Here is a 20,633-nt window from a genome sequence, read left to right as displayed (position 1 = left end):
ACAGGCAGAAGAACCACAGCAGAAGGTAGGAAAGTGGGGAGGGGGGGACCCCTAAGGACTATTTAAGGCACCATGTTTTCTCTTGTGTAGATTCTAACTACTAACAAGAGGTAAAGACCGGATCTAAAGTGATCTAAAGTGCTGGCCTAAATCTTTCTCCCATCTCCCTGCTGAAAGATTTACCCCACAAATGGGACAACACAGTGTTAGCATGCTTGGAGAATTCAGTTTAATGGCATGGAGACTAATGGATTTACTTTGTTTTAATGTGAACATTAACTCTGTGCACAAATTACCCAGACCACACTTCCAAGAAGAGCGGTGCTGGATTTACATTCAGCAGTGCATCCAATGGATCACAGGCTTTGATTAATAGCATCTGCATCATTGTTCAATATCTGGAACTCAAGCTGATAATGCAACAGCTGAATTCACATCAGTTAAGTGCTACCAGCATGAAACAGCAAACAATAACTTGCAGATCCACGATGTGGGAATAGGAAACTGCCAAAATGCTTCTCGGCAAATTTCCAGGGGAAAATAGTTCAATTAGTAGTTGTGATTGTAGCTCCCAATGAGCTATGAATGTCTTCTCAAAGCTGGCATCCGCACATAGCTCACTCAGCAGGGAGCAAGGTCAGGTATTTGCAAAGGCTCAGAAACTGCTGAAAGACACACTACTGACCCCATCAACATTTTCATTGCTCGTACACATATGTGGACTATGATATTCCACCTAGACTAGCATCAGGAAACTTTGGAATGATCTACAGATATAAGTTGCTTAAAGAATGTCACATATTAGATGTGTTTTCTGAAAGCAACAGCCTTTGCCCTAAGCCACTTCCTATAATCTCACATTTCTGAGGCTACCTGTGGTTCTGCAATAGTAAAGGAATGCTCTCGATATGTTCTCAAGGGCACTGCAACCTTTTCACATGTCGAGGAAACAAAGAGAGACTATGGTAGCCCATGAAGGATAGTAAAGGCCTGGAGGCTTGCAGAAGACTCTCTACATATTAAAGATCGAGTGTGGTGTAGTGGTTAAGAGCGGTAGTCTCGTAATCTGGTGAACAGGGTTTGATTCCCCGCTCCTCCACATGCAGCTGCTGGGTGACCTTGGGCCAGTCACACTTCTTTGAAGTCTCTCAGCCCCACTCACCTCACAGAGTGTTTGTTGTGGGAGAGGAAGGGAAAGGAGAATGTTAGCCGCTTTGAGACTCCTTAAAGGGAGTGAAAGGCGGAATATCAAATCCAAACTCTTCTTCTTCTTCTTTCTCTAGGACAGTAATTCCAAAACTGTGCACCATGAGAAATTATTGGAACCTGCAATGCTATACACACTTACTTGGCAGGCAGTCCTATTGAACCCAGTAAGACTTCTGCGTAGATATACTCGTGAATACTGGCTGCCATAACTCAAAGAAGAGTCAGCTTGCTGCCTCACTTTAATTCACCATCTTAACCTTGCTCAATCAATGACACACAGTGCAGAGGTTCAGCAGAGTTACACATACAGCACTTGGAGGAATCTGAACATTGTGTCTCTGCATAAATTACCACAGCTGCATACCTTCCAGGTATCCCTATTTTCCAGGGACAGCTCCAGATTTACAGAAGCCATCTCTGTTTCTGATTCAATCCCAGAATGTCCCGCTTTTCCTTAGGACGTCCCTATTTTCATCAAAGAAATGTTGCATGGTATGGAGTTATGCAGCCCATAAGCCAAGGAGATAAATAACTATACAACCTTCAAAATACATCTGATGGAAGCCCCGTATAGGGAGGTTTTTTTAATGTTTGGTGTTTTATTATGTTTTTATATCTATTGGAAGCTGCCCTGAATGGATGGAGGAACCCAGTAGGTGGGCGGACTATAAATAAATATTAATAATAGAACAGGACACCTCTATTTTCATCTGATAAATGCACCTGAAAGTTTTGAAGTATAAGAGTGTTTCTCTGATTTTAATTTGGGGGGAAATGGTGTTAGAATTCCTGCTCCAGGATTGCAGTTATGGGATTTTTGTCTTTCACTTGACGGTATATGTTTTGACTCCACAGAGTAGGATGTGACGGAGACAGGATGTTTGTGTTACTGTGTTCTGTGAAGTGGGACTATTGTCCTTTGTCCTTTTTCTCTTTGCTGTCTGATGCTAGAGAGAGAGGGAGCCATGTTGCAGTGCTCCGTGTATATGTAAATAAAGTAGATTAGCCAAAATGCTGAGTTGCTGAGGTCTGCTACGCAACTGCGCATACTCTGCTTATCCCTAGGTGTGCCGATGTCTGTTGGCATTGGTTGGTGTGATGTTCTGGCTGAAGAAAGCTTTTGAAGCTCCCGAACGAAAGATCAGGAGGGAGAGAACATGCCAGTCAGGCATGTGTCTCTACCAGCATCCTACTCGAGTGTAGGCTGAACTCCTGACAAAGGGACCCCCAGCTATCAAAAATACAGGAAATACTGCTTTGTAGGCACCATTTTACAACTCTTATTTGCTAATAAATGCCAACATTTTTTTATTTGCATATTGAAACCTCATTTTAAATTTGCAATAAAGTCGCATATGAATGGATCATGTATTAGTAGCATAGAAATATACAAGATTTCAGATTAAAGCACATTTCAGATTAAATTGAAGAGTTTCTTTAATTTTTGTTCTGTTTATGTTACTTCGTGATTATACATAGATTTGTGATTGTAAATTTATTATTTATTATTGAATTATTGATATTAATCTCTATATAGCTATAAAAAGGTGCCTTGAAGTCTCCAACCCAGTCAAACTCAGACTTAAATCAACAATTCATATATTGAAGCTGGTGACCCCATAATGTATTATTATAACATATTATTTTCCGTATGTGAATCAGTAAGAGAGTGGCAGAATTAGGGTTGATAGACTTTCAATTATTGTGCATTATGCACTTTTAGAAATTATTTAAATAGGCATTTCCATGATGGACTATTATGGGTATTCTGCCTGCTATGGTCCATTGAGTACATATTATGTCCTATAAAAATAGCAATAAAGCTTTGTGGAAGAAAAAATATGCATTATATAAAATGTTATAAAACCCTTGAATGCCTGTGGTGAAAGATACAGCTTGTCATAGGCATTATGTTTTTAAGTACAATGAATAATCCCATCTGAAAAGCTATACACACATGCACACAAACGGAAATTAAATATATACAGGCCATAAATTGATATGAGTGCATGGTTTGAACTCCCCAAATCACTGAATTTTTCGTGATTTTTAAAAAAGTATTATTATGACTTCAAAACGCAAAGTGCTGTTGAGCAGCCTGTTAGCTCCTTATTTTCTACAGAATTGCCCATTTGCTTTGACTGGCATTGGAATCCGCATATGCAAGTTTTAGCCATTCTGGAATTACTGTGGCACAATAAAACATTTTTCATAACACTGTAGAAGTTGCCTGCATCCTTCCTTAATATTATATAGCCAATATTGGGGGATAATAAAAAAGGCAAGTGTAAAAGTTACAAGGTGCTTTTCTTCTGTAAAGAAAACAACTGGTGACCATTAATCTGAAAGCCTTATTTACATAGACCTTCAAATCCAAATCTGTATCATCCATTTGCTGTGTCAGGTATGTTTGTGTGTGGAGGGGGTGGGGGTTAGCAATGGCTCTGAAGGCATCTAGCTGAGCACCCAGTGGCTTCCCATTGAGGAGGAGCAGATAAGTGGGCTTTTTAGGCAGGAATCAGAGGGTACTCTATTTTAGCACGAGCCAACTCTTGGCTTGGTTAATAGGGTGAGAGCTCTTGTACTATTGGATGATTGAAAAATCTGTGGCCCTCCAAAAGTGGCCCTTCAAATTTCACTAGTGCGTTACACCAGTCAACTGCTGAAAGCAAAAGTTAGGTATTCTGTGGATGTGGATGACTAACATGCAACTCTTCAGGAGGAGGAATAGCGGAGTTTTGTTCCTGTAAATGGTCCCAGTGTCTTAGCCACTGTATCTTTTAAAAATAGTACTATATCTTTAAAACACGCAAACGCACACACACAATCCACACTGATATTTTATGCAATCCATGCTGTTATTTTATGCAAGCAAATTGAAATTTCTATGCAAAGGCATGGAATTTGTCAGTTGCTACCTTGTTTTCAGATGTGTCAGTCACATCACTTTGATCTTAAGGTGATAGTGTCTTTTAACGTGAGGCTTTTATTGATTAGCAGAGCAAAACGTGGTTTCTGAAGTTTTCATAAATGTGATTATTGCCAATATGCACCGTTCTACAAAGCTCTTGGTTCCTGCAAAACTGGGTATCTGGGGAATAGCCTCTCATACATGGCTGTTATAAGTCTGAAGCATAACCCTCATTGATAGCATTGATCGTTGATATACCAGATACAGTGGTGCCTCGCAAGACGAAATTAATTCGTTCCGCAAGTTTTTTCTTCTTGCGAGTTTTTCGTCTTGCGAAGCACGGTTTCCCATAGGAATGCATTGAAAATCAATTAATGCGTTCCTATGGAGACCGCCTTCAGACCAGGTCCAGGGACAGTCTGTCCCCAGACCTCTTCTGAAGGCTGGCGGGGGAAGAAGGACTTTTCTCCCCACCGCCAGCCTTCAGAACAGCCTTCTGAAGGCTGGCGGTGGGAAGAAAAGCCCTTCTCCCGCCGCCAGCCTTCAGAAGAGTTCCCGGAGGGCTGCCTAGGCTGCGGATAGCAGCCTGCTGCCCGGTGCGAGGCAGACATCTGCAGCTTGGGGTGCCCTGCAGGACTTCCCCGCAGGGCTCTCCAAGCTGCGGATAGCAGCCTGCTGCCCCGCACGAGGGGCGCTCTTTAGCAGAGCACCCCTTGTGTGGGACAGACATTCGCAGCTTGGGGAGCCCTGCAGGACTTCCCCGCAGGGCTCTCCAAGCAGCGGATAGCAGCCTGCTGCCCCGCATGAGGGGCGCTCTTAAGCAGAGCGCCCCTCGCGCGGGGCAGACATCTGCAGCTTGGGGAGCCCTGCAGGACTTCCCCGCAGGGCTCTCCAAGCTGCGGATAGCAGCCTGCTGCCCCCGCACGAGGGGCGCTCTTTAGCAGAGCGCCCCTCGCGCGGGGCAGACATTCGCAGCTTGGGGAGCCCTGCAGGACTTCCCCGCAGGGCTCTGCAAGCTGCGGATAGCAGCCTGCTGCCCCGCACGAGGGGCGCTCTTTAGCAGAGCGCCCCTCGCGCGGGGCAGACATTCGCAGCTTGGGGAGCCCTGCAGGACTTCCCCGCAGGGCTCTCCAAGCTGCGGATAGCAGCCTGCTGCCCCGCACGAGGGGCGCTCTTAGAATGCTGTTCTGAATGTTGGCGGTGGGGAGGAAAAACCCTCCTCCCACCGCAAGCCCCGGGAACAGAGGAGAAGTGCTGCGTGCCTTCCCCTCTGTTCCCAGACCTGTCCTGAAGGCTTGCGGTGGGAGGAGGGCTTTCCTCCCCACCGCCAACATTCAGAATGCTGTTCTGAATGTTGGCGGTGGGGAGGAAAAACCCTCCTCCCACCGCAAGCCCCGGGAACAGAGGAGAAGCGCTGCCGCCTTCTCCTCTGTTCCCGGACCTCCCACCACAAGCCTTCAGGACAGGTCTGGGAACAGAGGAGAAGGTGCGCTGCGCTTCCCCGCTGTCCCAGGAGATTTCCCTATGGGCTTTCGTCTTGCGAAGCAAGCCCATAGGGAAATTCGTCTTGCGAAGCCTCTAAAAGTCAGAAAACCCTTTCGTCTTGCGGGTTTTTCGTTTAGCGAGGCATTCGTCTTGCGGGGTACCACTGTAGTTGTCTTGATAAATATCCTGTTAGAGAGACTGTTGAGTTGCTACTATGCCAGAATTCCAATACTCACTTTGAAACACGTTTGATGCAGCTGAATTAATTTCCCAGAATGAAATACTCTCACATCTTCAAACAATTAAAAAGATCTAAAGTATCTTGCTGGATCAAACCAGTTGCCCATCTAATTCAGCCTCCTGTACACACAATAAGCAACCAGAAGCCTATGAGAACCCACAAGCAGGATATTAGTGCAACATCATTCTCTCGGTTGTGGTCCCTTCCCCCAATATGGTTTAACTTGGTGGCCAGGTTATTCTGCTTCTGCTTTGCTTATTGGCATCTTTACCTTGACTAGACTTGGCATCATTTGCCCATGTAGGTCATTGAATATGGCTTCATTTGCCCCTATAGGTCGGTACATATAGTTGTGATGATCAGTTATTATTTCTCTTATTACCATCCAGTATGTCATCATATCAGATGTTCTTGGCAATTTTTTATGGGTTGCCACAGGCAATAGGATTAAAGTAATAGAATTCAATGGCCAATTCAGCTTCACCCTTACAGCTCCTGCAGCCTCCAAAAATCATTTCTGGAGGGGCTTTTGTGGGATGATGGAGACTATAGGGATGGGAGAGAATTGGCAAAAAATAAATAAATAAAAATCCCCTCCAGGGTCCTGCTTGAAGGACACAAGATGGATACAATGGCACCAGAAGGATAGAACTTCATAAAAGCAAGCAATGCTCAAGAATTTAGCATCTACTTACTGAAACTAAATTGAAGTTGAATATCATTTGTGGGGGTTGTAGGTTTTTAGGTCTGAGAAATGCATAGACAGGCTGTTCTGGATAGAGCTACAGATCTTCCTGAAGGACCAGATGTGTAGTCTTGGGGTACCCCTGAATCCTACTTTTTCACTTAAGTTCCAAGTGCTAACAGACAAATGAGTTTAAGATGGTCTCATAAAGTATGGGTGACAAGGGTGAAAATGTTCCTTCAGGTAACTAACTGGGTTCCAAACTGTTTACAGCTTTATATGTTAGCACCACCACGTTATAAAGATGAAAGCTTTGCACTATTTCTTCCAACAGTTGAGTGGTGTGTTGAGTTGGTAGCCTGACAGTTGTCTCCCAAGCACGGCACACCCGGGCATCACCTGGGTCTTCTGCTCCTAAAATTGTCACTTAGTGCATTGGGGTAGAAAGATAAGAAGAGAAGCTGGCCTGCATCCCATTCTTCCTCTCCCCTTTCACCAACCCTTTACTATCAGTGCATGAAATGAGGAAGGGAATGAAGTTTCTAGGTGCACAGAAACACTTTTTTATTTTTATTTTTTTAGTCCATTGTGTTTTGAGTATCTTCTTTGGGGGCACTCTCAGTCACAGCCAACTCTGGCTCTTTTGGCTGAAGCCAACACATTCTACTCCCCATCCTATGAAGAGGGACTGGGTAATGACCTTGTTAACATTTTCAGGGGGAAAATATTAGCACCAAATAATATTGCTAAGAGTACAGGGGATTGGTTTTCAAAATAACTCAGGTATAGCCACCCCTGGAACAATCTTTCATAAAGCGCTCATAAGTGATTTGAAGCTTTTCTGACTTCAAACTCTTATTGTTTGCTGAATAACTGGAAGGGGCGGAAAGGCAGACAATAAGAAGTGTCAGGATCTGTTTGAAGACTTACTTAGCTGTCGGTTTTGCTACTTCTCTGTATTAGATTTGTGTCAAATCTTGTTAAATGTTAACACTATGATTTCATATGCTTTTGTTATAAGGCAATTTGGCTTGAATTACATCAGGAACATGAAGAATGTAACCCCAATGAGAACATGGTTAGAAATGCAACAGAATGATTTGAATATGCTTTCACAACAGTTGACTCAAAGCAAAGGTGAAGGCTGAAACCTTTATGAAGTCTGCCACACGATCTTACCATCTAATAGATAATGATGGATCTTTAGTTGGGGCAGATAGTTGCATCTTCCTGCACATCAAAACTAATTAATTTAATCAGTGAGTGACAATTGTAATCCATGGGGTTGAGAACTGAGAGTACGCATTTAATTTGCTGTGTTGTAATACAGAATGCAATACAAAAGATGGCATTTTCAGAGACCCAAAGTGGAGGTGAATAGAGTGAAGGTAGAGAAGTTTATCGCCTTGCAGTGGGATAACAAATATAACTCATTAAGCACAATAAGAAAGTGAGAGGACAAGGTGCAGAGCTGCTGTCATGGCTCATTTCCCCATCACCACCCCACCGGTTTCTACATAGTAGTCTTCCTCTGGTTGCATTTTTATTGTGATAATATTTTCCCCATTTTTAGCGTGTCTGGTGCTATTGTTCACTCCAGCGTTGTCTACCCCAGTGACATTCCCAATCCCTAACCTGGTTAGTGCTTCTTCTTATTGCATCATGTACAAAGGAGATTCCATGGTCAACATAATGGTGTTATATAGCCAATCAGAATTGGTTATGTGCTAACAACAAGGACAAATTCAGAGTAAGGGCAATATAGGCAGACATTTTTAAAGCAATTAATACTTTCAACAGTATTAGAAGCAAGCCATTCCTTTGTGGTTGTTATGACTGAAAAGTATAGTGAAGATGACTAGAAGTCGCTTGAGGGATGGTGAGCCAACCTCTCTTTCATTTTGATGCCAATGAACATAGGAGCATATTGTAATATCAGCACACATCTCAATGGCAATAATGACAAATGGTATTTTTAAAAAGACCATTTTATTAAATATTATCTCATCCCGAATAGGATTAAATTCTCTTCAAATTTTCACAAATGAAGTGGTGAAGCTATTCTTGGACTGTACCATTTCAGATTGCAGCCAAGGGGGTGTAGCATTGTTGCATATTTCTTTATAAGAAACAAATCCTGCACATCCAAAAGTAATATACCTCAGACAAGGCTATGCTTGGCTATGTTCAGGGCAGTTGTGTTTGTTAGTTTTTAATACAGAACACTCCCTCATGTGATGCCCAGACCTTTATTTTGAAGTAGCTCAGGAATACTCCTGGTTATGTCTCTTGAGGAGGTTTACTTATTAGTTAAGGATATTTTGTTCTCAGGGACTAACTGCATTTTCTGGTGCACAATTTCAAGCCAAGTTTGAATTTCAAAGATATTTATTTAAATATAATTCTCCTTTTCCAATACAGAGAAAGATGAAAGTAGTTGTACCCAAATGTATCACGGAAAGAATTGGGTGCAAGTGTGGATCTTTGACCCCGTATTTAAGCACTTTCTGAAACACACATTTAAAAACAATATGCTCACTCACTCAGGGTGCCATTTAATTTTGATTATAGTTTTTTAGGAACCCTTTTGGCTATTAGGAACTGAGCTGACGCTTCCATTACATTTCACATACCCAATGACATCAGATAGTGATCAGATGGGCTTGTTGACTTTTATGTGGCACAAAAAGGAAGAGACAGTGAAATATTATTAGCTGGAGCCTGTCTCACAAGACATATGGTGATTTGCATAAACTCATATTTGCTCAACTGAGTATTGACTTATGCAGTATAGTTTTACTCTGTTCTCCTGCCTGAATTTCCAGTAGTGGAATCTGGAAGGCTTCCATCTTGGAAGCTGAAATGACTGCAGCACGCCAAGCTTAGGGTTTGGTCCCAACTGTTTCTCAAGTGTTGGATAGGAGAAAAGAAATTCTTGATGAAACATTGGGATATGGTTTGTTCCGTAACAAGGAACTTCAGACTCCACATTTGCCATTGTTCCAAATGTAAAGATTGGCCTTTTCTTCCTTGTTGAGGGAAAAGCCTGCAGCACACAGAGGCTTTCATATTGCCCTACATTAGTGGCCCCTAATCACAACATTTTTAAATCTAAAATGAAGAGCTGTTTACATTAAGGTGCCTTAAGTTGCTTGTACCTGTGGATGGAATTCCTCTGCTGCTGGAATTTGGCCAGCAAGACAGCTGCTACAGCTTCCAGTGAGTTGGGGACTGATCCTGTATTGAGACTAATGTTGACAGCCTGTGTGCCTAGGTGGTTCCCACTGGCTCTACTTGTAAAACAAAACAAGTTATTTAAGGTCACCACTTAAGGTCACCACTTTAAAAAAACTCAATCCTATCTGGAGTTAGCTCCGTCTAGCTAAAATCATTTCAGTGATTTTAGGTTTGCCTAACTCCAACAAGTCACTGAAGGAAACTGAAATTACAAAACCCTTAGGCTTCCTGGCAATCAGAGTCTCCAAAAGACATATTTATGGAAGTGTAGGTGGGTTCCCAGGTGGCAAGACACAGCGATAACAGCAAGAACCTTTATTGAACTACGTAACTGGGAAACAGGGGCAAAGCAACTGCTTATATACATTCCTGAAAGCCTGGGCCACTCCCACTCCCAACATGATTGGCTGTCTAAATTTCCAAGCTGTGAATCATGACTCAGAGTTCAAGGGCCAATGGCAGAGGCCCAAATCCTGAAATGTTCTGTGATTGGACATCATGTATCGAATCAAAACACAGGAGCTCAGATTCCTTAGTTCAGACTCAAGCTCAGGCAAACACAGACCACTGTATACCTCAGAAATATTATTATGAAAACTTCCTCAGTGATTCTGTGTTTAAGCAGATTCAGACAATTAGCCTGCTCCTCCCAACAGCTGGTGGTTATTTTCAATGCGTGGTTAAACAAATATGACACTCATTTCTCATTATTTATTTTTATGGTTAGTTAACCTTTTCTGAACCACTCATGGCTCCGTCTATGGTGCAGAGTCAAGCTTACACTTCCGCATATGACTCCAGAGATGTGCTACATACTGCCTGCCCTCTTCAAGAGGGACAAGACACAACTGACCCCAAAGAGCAGCTTTGGAATGGTAGGAACTCTGGACTAGACTTGTGGCATGCAGAAGGGACTCCTTCAACAGCATGAGTTTTAAAGGCTACAATGTTACAGTTGATTCATTGCCACAGTGGCTGAGTAAGATGGCATGAGCTTGACCTTACTGGCCTGTAAATGCAAGACAAGCCTGGAATCTGTTAGTAAGCGCATGTTTTGGAACCACCAAACCAGTCTGCTTAGCACTTGCTCTATTACGAAATGAGTGTAGTTTTGACCCACTGCTTTTCCCAGGGAAACTTGCCGTTTCCTGCTAAATCAGAGCAAACATCAATCCACAGAAAAACCCACTGACATCTGCTCTGATTCAGTGGTAAACAGTGGGTTTTCCCAGGGGAAAGCAGTTGGACAAATGGAATTGTGGGCAAGCCCATGACCAGATCTCCTTTACACATAAACTGGGCAGTCCCACTTGCCCCTTGGTTGTTCAGGTCCCCCCCTGCTTTTGCCCTTTCAAAGCATGCTGAGCATAACTGATGCAATAATAATAATAATAATAATAATAATAATAATAATAATAATAATAATAATAATTTATTATTTATACCCCACCCATCTGGCTGGGCTTCCCCAGCCACTCTGGGCGGCTTCCCAAAAAAATATATATATATATACTGTAATACATCAAACATTAAAAGCTTCCCTAAATAGGGCTGCCTTCAGATGTCTTCTAAAAGTCTGGTAGTTGTTGTTCTCTTTGACATCTGGTGGGAGGGTGTTCCACAGGGCGGGCACCACTACCGAGAAGGCCTTCTGCCTGGTTCCCTGTAACTTGGCTTCTCGCAGTGAGGGAACCGCCAGAAGGCCCTCGGTGCTGGACCTCAGTGTCCGGGTAGAACAATGGGGGTGGAGACACTGCTTCAGATATACTTGCTCAAGCTCCCTGTCTATCAGTGAGGAAGATAGCATCCAGGACGGTTAGGTTGTTAAACCATCAGAAGAGCTCTCCCTGAGTCTCCGGCAACTGAACAGGTCCAGATAGATGTTGCACCAGCAAGAGCAAAGCAGCAACTGAGTGGTTTTGGAGATAGTCCTGACCTCAGTGTCCAAGTGATGCAAAGCACTTAAGGAGACACAGTATACAAAATACCCTTAGAGAAGAAGCTTTGGACACAATCTGATGTGGGAAGTACTGTAACAGAGAAACATGGAGTACTATGGTGCCTTGGTGACACGATTAAATCCCATGAAATGTGGAAGGTAACTCAGAGCTGGATACATGGCTGCCTTTCTTCTTTCTTCTTTAGGTGGCTGTCCAATTACCTTCACTTCTAGCTTTAAAGTCCCCTAATTTAGTGTTAAAGTAATACATTTTCAATTGGGTTCCTCCCCCCCCTTTTCCCCTCCCTTCCCCAACAGGCATGCATCATTGTTAATTGAGGGAATCGTTTTTTAAAGAAGAAGAGAGGGGGGGGAAAAAACAAAAGCAAATGAGGAAAAAAAGCTCAACACCTTTTATCCCCAAACAAAGATTACATGCACAGCAAGTTGTAATCCTTGGCTTTGCAGTATTGCTTTACAGGGTTAAGAAGATAAATGTTCATTGCTTTTAATCCTCCCCATGATTTATGAGTCTCTGGGTGTCCTCACCCCCCCCCCTGAGCATCTACAACTGTGTGCTGGTTCTGCCTGCTGTTTAAATTACAGAGACATCTATAAAGCAAATAGGGGATTGTTGTCCTACAACAGGGCAGCTTCTTCATGCCTCCCAACGCATTCCTCTGATCGTAAGGAGCGATTTCTCTGCATGAGTATTGCATGTTATGTTTGAGGGGATGGGGGAAGATTATCTCAAGAGTGGGTGGCAATATGATGCCCTGGATGATCACTTGTCATGCTAACCTGAAAGGAACATGACTGGGACAACAGCTGCACAAGCTGAAGAAAAACTCAGCTGAAACCGCCCAACTTCTATTGTTCCAGAACCCACTCTGCATTCTCAGCTACTGACAGGATAATTAAAGGCTAAGCGAGATTGGCCTGATGTAAAGGAACACACCAACACACACCAGCTCTTAATCGTACAATCTTATTCTGTATTAGCAATGCTATCCATTCACACAGTTTTCTGCTGGTCCCAAAGAAAGCAACGTAAGGGAGAATAGTGCCAGGTTGAGGGCAGCGTGAGTGGGCCCACCCCCTGCACAGGGCGCTGAGCCGAGGGATTGCAAAGTAGTGCACTTGGGAGCATGCACAGAACAGAAGGTAAGAAAGGGGAAGATGCTTTAACATAGTGTTTCTCAACCTTTTTCTGACAGTGGCCCCCTTCCGGCCTTGTTTCCTTCCTGTGCCTCTCCTATAATGTGGAGTTCTATCCTCAATACCCCTTACAATATAGGGTTTCTTATCAAATAGTGTGGCGTTTCATCCATGGCCTCCCTTGCAGGACTGGGGTGATCCCTTCCTTCACTGGCGCCTTAACAGATCCAATAACAACAAGGTATTTGTTATGTATTGTTGTTCTCCTCCAACTTACACTTCAGACACTGCAGTTGTTTGAACTTTAGCCTCACAGTTAGGACCATTGCCACGGCACAAATGTTGGCAGTACCTGTTCCAAAGCACCCTTCTATCTGCAGACTTTAAAGGAAGAAGGGAAGGAATGCTGTCAACAGCTCCCGTGCCCCAGCATCAAAAGCACACAAAAACATGCAGGCAAAACTCATTGTACAGTTGGATTCTGTAAGGAACAATTCAAGGAGAAAAGCGACACACGGCTAATAAACAGGGGGAAGCCAATGATTGTCTTTCACTCCCTCGGAAACGCAGAGGTATGCTTCTGAAGTGAGATGCGTCCCATTTGGCAAAAGCAGTGCCTTATAATTATGACAGGAAATGTACCATGAAAGAGCTCCGAGGAGAGGGCCATAGCTCAGTGGTAGAGTGCATGCTTTGCATCTGCAAGTTCCTTAGTTCAGTCCCTGCCTTCTCCATTTAAAAGGTTCTCTGGCAGCAAGGCCAGGAAAGATCACTGTCTGAGAATTCAGAAAGCCATTGCCAGTCACAAGGCAGCACGAGGCTAAATGAACCCATCGGTCTGATTCAGTGGTAGACAGTGCTGATGTTTATAAAGGAATTTGTGTCCTTTCAGAAATATAAACACCCTGTAAAAGGACGTTCATTTCCTCCAGGCTATATATATATATATCTGAAGAAAACACATGGAACAGAGACATATTTACACCTGTTTCAAAAGGAACCAATCACTCGCATAGCTCTGCTGTAGTGTTCCTACTCTATACATACTTCCTGAGTTGAGACAGGCATCTATGCACATTTATCACATCCTTTGTGCAATGGTAACCTCTGGAGCATGTGTATCTGGCGTCAGGTTTATGACATTTTGTGAGAAGCAGTACAAGCATATGAATATATGACACACTAACACACACATAAACTAGAAGCAGAAAGGCATATTGGGCAAAAATACCAGGTGTGTTGGTGACTCTCACAAAATAGCCTTTGCATGGTGCATTGAATACATGGTCAATCCATGGAATCCCAGCTCCACGCCAGTGGTATTCTGGCATTCAGTTCCATTTTAGAGGGTATTGGGAAAATTCATTTTCAGTATAAATATTAAATAAATATTATTTAAAGAGGAAGGTCAGGATAAGCAGCATGGATCAAGGCCCATGTTCTCTCCCATGTCACTTGTCAATTGCATTTGAAATGGAGACATTTGAAAAATATTTGTGATGTGGCATAAGGTGAGGGACCTGCCGTTGAACAGGTGTGGGGGTGTGCTGTAACATCTAACCAAGTGAGCACAAACCTTTGGAAACACCAAACAGAAGTGTCTACATGCCAGCTGATATTTTAAAAAACCTTTTGTTTCCTACCTGCAAAAGTGATTTCACACCCAAGGTCCCAGCAGTACAGTTTTAACTCCTCACTCGACCGCAGTTGGTAAGGTTGATCTGCCAAAACAAAAGCAAAAGATCTTATTAAAAACAGAAATAAAAAGTTAGCAATCTCCATTATTTCCATGGTGTACAGGCCCCATGACCTGCATTCTGCGTTGGATTTGTCCATCCTTATGTACCTTTCATGTATCTTTTTAGCATTCCTCCTAAAATGTTTCACTTATACCAGAGTGCTTCCTGTCCCTGGTCATCTTCCTCAGATCTGGTTTTCGGAGAACATCTATTTAGCAACTAAAGACGTATGTACTCACCAACCCCGTTCTAACAGGATTTGGGCCATTCTTAATAAAATTTCCTTCTGTGATGGAACCCCTATTTGGGGACTTCCCTGGCTTTTTTCTGGCCCACGTAGGACTAGTCTGGATAGTTGGCCTTGGTGAAGATTTGACGTTTTCTGCCCCCAAACAGTTTTTGATCTGGGCTTCCACTGAAATGAGGCTGCATTTTAAGTTGTATTTTAATCCTTTTTTAAGTTGTATTTTAATCAATTGTTTTTATACTTGATGTTAGCCGCCCTAAGCCTGGTCTTGGCTAGATTAAAATTAAGTAATAAAATTAAATAAATAATAAATAAATAAATTTTGCCTTGTTTGAAATTTCTTCATCCTTCCTTCATAATTGTTACATGTTCTTTGTTATGTATGAAGGCACTGCTAGGCCTTGATGCCTCCTTGAGCTGAGGAGATTCCTCTACTTAACGAGAGGCTGGAATGATTCTAAAACGTTCCAATGGTAATGTTGGTGGGGTAATGTTGGTGGCTGGCAGGCAGCCAATCCCTGCTGAAATAGGGCCAGCGTTATAATTGGCTAATTGCATCATAAAGGTGACCTATCACAGGTGGTGGTGGGGAATTGCCTGGGCCAGCTTAAGGTATATATTCTGGGCCAAGTGCCCAATCATTCAATCTTGTGGTACCCTCCTTTCAGATGTCAATGAGATAAAGAATTACATAACTTTCAGAAGACATCTGAAGGCAGCCCTGTATTGGGAATTTTAAAAATGTTTAATTTTACTATGTTTTATATACGTTGTAAGTTGCCCACAGTGGCTGGGGAAACCCAGCCAGAAGGGTGGGGTATAAATAATATCCCCACCCCTTGTTGCTGCAAGAAAACCATTTGAGCTTGATCTTGGTGTTCAGCTAGAAAAGAGAAAAAGAGAAAAAGCTATTTACAGTGGTACCTCACGTTACAAACGCCTCAGGTTACAAACACTTCAGGTTACAAACTCCGCTAACCTGGAAGAGTTACCTCGAGTTGAGAACTTTGCCCCAGGATGAGAATGGAAATCGTGTGCCAGTGGCACAGCAGCAGCAGCAGCAAGAGGTTCCATTAGTGAAAGCACGCCTCTAGTTAAGAACAGTTTCAGGTTAAGAACGGACCTCCGGAACAAATTAAGTTTGTAACTAGAGGTACCACTGTATGTGTGTTGTATGTGCGATATAACATTGTGCCACCAGATGGCAATTTAGAGTCCCATTTTTCTTTATTGTTCTACCCGGACACTGAGGTCCAGCGCCGAGGGCCTTCTGGGGGTGACTCACAGCGAGAAGCCAAGTTACAGGGAACCAGGCAGAGGGCCTTCTTGGTAGTGGCACCTGCCCTGTGGAACACCCTCCCTCCAGATGTCAAAGAGAACAACAACTACCAAACTTTTAGAAGACATCTGAAGGCAGCCCTGTTTAGGGAAGCTTTTAATGTTTGATGTATTACTGTATTTTAATATTTGGTTGGAAGCCGCCCAGAATGGCTGAGGAAGCCCAGGGGTATAAATATATTATTATTATTATTATTATTATTATTATTATTATTATTATTATTATCTGTTTTCCCTGTTTAAATTAACAACACTTTAAACTGAAATGCTTCTTTCATGTGTCTAGATCCAGCCTGGGTCTCGAGTCATGATTGAACCCACCAACATGTCATACTTTGCCTGAAAAAGTTCCCCAATGTCCTCCGATATGTTATTCTTTGTTCATTTCTTTAAAAAGCTTACTATAAAAAGTCATGGCTGTATATTTCCTCTGGTTCTTGAATAACATTGTACAGGGAACTAAGTAGTGCAACCACTGAAAATCCATGCAATAGAATGGAACATGCTTTACATTCCTATCTTCCCAGAACCTGTGAGGTACTTCTAGTTATGGGACAGTGCCAAAGAGTGGTATTACCATACAAGCAGCAGTATTACGATACAAAGAGTGGTATTACCATACAAGCAGCAGTTATCTCTTGGTGTTTTCAGATGTTTTATGTCAACTGTTTTTCATTTATGGCAAGTTAAAGAAATAAGCATGCAATGAACGATATTACGGCTAGCCCTATAATGACCTTCTCAGATTGGAATCACATGCTGAAATTGGAAGGCTGCTTTGGACTAACATATGTTGGTGAAGTTACATGAAAGATAATGCAGTCAGAGAAGAAGAAGAAGAAGAGTTTGGATTTGATATCTCCTCCCCCACAACAAACACTCTGTGAGGTGAGTGGGGCTGAGAGACTTCAAAGAAGTGTGACTGGCCCAAGGTCACCCAGCAGCTGCATGCGGAGGAGCGGAGACGCAAACCCAGTTACCCAGATTACGTGACTACCGCTCTTAACCACTACACCACACAGAGCCCTTATATTTTTTCTCAAGTTCATAGAAAAGCCATGCAGACACTTCATTTTAGTGAGGATAACTGCACCAAATGTGACTTAACTGAATATCCCTTAAAAGTTTGAGGTGAGTCTGCCGATGCTTGGTTCAAGCAACTGAGGAATTTTAAAGAAGAGAAAGTTCCAAGAAGACTAGAAAAAATTATCAGGGGTATTCATCATGTTGTTTTTGTAGATGGCTGTGGCAACCTCAAGAGAAATCTTCTTTTTAGGCTAGGCTTACAATAATTTTATAATTAAGGGTCTAAGTTCAAACTACATTGAACCGTATGAGATTATTTGTACTGGCTCTCCTGTTCTCTGATCGTATTTGCCCACAAATGCCTTGATTTAATAACAATTTTCAGAAATCACAACTTTTGTGTTCTTTTGAATGGCTTATTATTATTATTATTATTATTATTATTATTATTATTACCAATAACAAGGACATATTTTCAAGGAGTTCCATCTCCCAACCCCCCAGGTGGGTTGTCCCCAGTGATTTGTGGGTGTAAACACTTGTTGAAGAGGAAATCTACAGATATTTGGGAATACTGCAGGTTAGTAAATATTTATTGAGTAACATCTAGCGACGGAAGTGTAACAGTGAATGAGTAATATCATTCATGGTTTATCTTTCACTACTATTTGATACAATGTCAGCATATGAGGCCTGTTTTATAGGACTGTTAATAGTATAAAAAGCAGGCTACAAAAACAGATTAGGAACAATAGCAATTCAGCAGTAGTATGCACAACAAATACTAAATGCTCAGCATTTTGCTTGGAAAAGGTGATTTCGGCTAATATGTGCATTTAAAAAGAACACTCATGAAATCTTGCCTTAGGAGGTTACTGTAATTTCCCCATTCTTAGTTCCAAATATAACTGCATTCAGTCACAAATTTATTTATTTTTAAGGACCCAGACTGAGAGAAAAGACACAGTTTTGTTCATAATAAGATATGCAGTTGTCACAGTGTTGCTATCGACCGGAGAGACCTAGGCTGGTTCTAGAAACAGCAGAGAAACGATTCAGTTAAACGTGGACTACACTATGTGTTGAAAACCCATAAACTGCTGTGAGGGGAACAGCCTGATCCTACTGCTCCCTAGCAATCAATATTCAGAGTGTCTCTGATCCTGGAGGTAGCATATAACTATAGTCACTGATCATCTTATTCTCCATGAATATCTGTAGATGGGATCATCTTAATAGATGGTCCTGGTTGCGGGCAGGGTCTCAACCTGGTTCCCCCCACCCTGGCGTGGGTGGAGCTATCACACGCACGCCGGGGTGGCACCACAATTACCCAGGGCTATTGCCCAATCATTTCAAAGGTTGATAGTGGGGAAAAGTATAAAAGCAGTAGCACAACGTGTGCCAGGCTCCTGCTTCGTGTTGTAGCCACATGGGCAGAGTCTCAATGAATCTGTCTGATAACTTTTAAAATAGTATGCGACTTCATGGCTAATTCTTCAGGTTTAAAGTCCATATCGTGATATCAGTTTCATAATTATTGACCTGGCAATATATCACAAATCATGGTGTGCTAGGGTTGGGTGATATATTGTCGATATACAGTGGTACCTCTGGTTACGAACTTAATTCATCCCAGAGGTCCATTCTTAACCTGAAATGGCTCTTAGCCTGAGGTACCACTTTAGCTAATGGGGCCTCCCACTGCCACCATGCGATTTCTGTTCTCAACCTGAGGTAAAGTTCTTTACAGGAGGTACTACTTCCGGGTTAGCGGAGTCTGTAACCCAAAGTGTTTGTAACCCGAGGTGTATGCAACTTGAGGTACCACTGTATTGTGAATCATGATGCATGTGTGTGTGCATGCGCACCATGCAAAAATCACAATGCAGCAAAAACCGTGAAGCCAGCCAATGCCTCTACATAACTCCATCCTTATTTCAGACATTGTGATATATCCGTAAATCATGATGTTTAGCTGGTGATATACAGTGGTGCCCCGCAAGACGAATGCCTCGCAAGACGGAAAACCCGCTAGACGAAAGGGCTTTCCGTTTTGGAGGTGCTTCGCAAAACGAATTTCCTATGGGCTTGCTTCGCAAGATGAAAATGTCGCTCGAGTTCCTGCGGCGTTTTTTCCCTCCCCCCCTTTTTCCCAAGCCGCTAAGCCGCTTATCAGCTGATCCTAAGCCGCTAAGCCGCTTAACAGCTGATCCACTAAGCCGCTTAACAGCTGATCCACTAAGCCGCTTATCAGCTGATCTGCTAAGCCCACTAAGCCGCTAATAGCGCTAATCCGCTAAGCCGCTAATGGGCTTGCTTCGCAAGACGAAAAAACCGCAAGACGAAGAGACTCGCGGAACGGATTCTTTTCGTCTTGCGAGGCACCACTGTACCACAATACTGAAAACCAGATATTCCCCAGCCCTAACCACTCCCTCTCTGCTCAACAAATGATCAGTCTGGGGGTGGCAACCCCAACCTATAAGGATGCTACTCTGGAATGGCAACTCCATGCCTAGCATGCTGCTACTATATGGAACATTCATTGGCCAAACATTTCATGCCGGCTCTTACATGCCACATGGAACAAATCAAACAATGTTGTGCTCCAGATTGCCATAGAATCATCAAATCATAGAATTGGAAGGGACCCTGAGGATCATCTTATCCAGCTGTTTTTGGACTACAGCTCCCATCATCCCTAGATAGCAGGACCAGTGGTCAGGGATGATGGGAATTGTGGTCCCAAAAAACAACTTGAGACCCAGTGATCCAGTCCAAACCAGGAATAAACCATTGTCCCATATGGGGATCAAACCTGCAACCTTGGCGTTATCAATACTATGCTCTAAGCAGCTGAGCTATCCATTGTCTGAGTACTTTCCTTACATTAAACATGAAGGCTTCCACTTGAAATGAATAGCGACAATATGTTTAAACTGGGTTCTTATTGTGGCATTCATCTCCTACATTAATGCTGGAACATTCTTGCTATTTTTGACTACTGTTAGCATGCAGCACAGGACCCCTTTTGATTCCTACTTGGCAACTTGAGTGGCTTCCTATTGTTATTGACTTCAAAGAAATGGAAACGATTTGTAATGTCATGTAAGGGCAATGTTTGCATACTGCAGAATGGATCAATTCATTAACTGGCTTTTTCTTGATTCCATTTGCAGCTGGGTTATTTGCTTTGTAGAGAAGAATAAAATGTATACCAAAAAAATTTGGACTTTTAAAAACCATTTCAAGGCAGCGTGCCTTGAATCTACTGAAAACTCAATATTATAAAAGAAACTGTGAGTGATGTTGTGTTTGTTATTTCATCAATAATAACAATATAAAAGAAAGCTCTCTGAAAGAAATGATCTAGAATATACACTGGAGCAATCCAAGTTTATCAGAACAATTCTCA

General features: G+C 42.6%; 1 protein-coding gene across 4 annotated transcripts in view; it reads right to left on the bottom strand.

The window, feature by feature from the left end:
* The window catches only part of CDH12 (cadherin 12), a 601,545-nt gene that overhangs the window by 390,176 nt on the left and 190,736 nt on the right, over window positions 1-20,633 (bottom strand). For 3 of the 4 annotated variants that reach the window (XM_083519262.1, XM_083519269.1, XM_083519264.1), the window contains exon 2: window positions 14,509-14,586. The gene's annotated coding sequence lies outside the window, so the exon portion shown is untranslated. Of the gene's footprint in view, window positions 1-14,470; window positions 14,587-20,633 lie in introns of all 4 variants that reach the window. The other variant, XM_083519265.1, reaches the window with a different exon arrangement.

Source organism: Podarcis liolepis, assembly GCF_965112155.1.
Source record: "Podarcis liolepis genome assembly, chromosome: 8".
Lineage (NCBI taxonomy): Eukaryota > Metazoa > Chordata > Lepidosauria > Squamata > Lacertidae > Podarcis > Podarcis liolepis.
The sequence above is the reverse complement of the archived record's forward strand: the minus strand, read 5'-3'. Positions and strand labels throughout refer to the sequence as shown.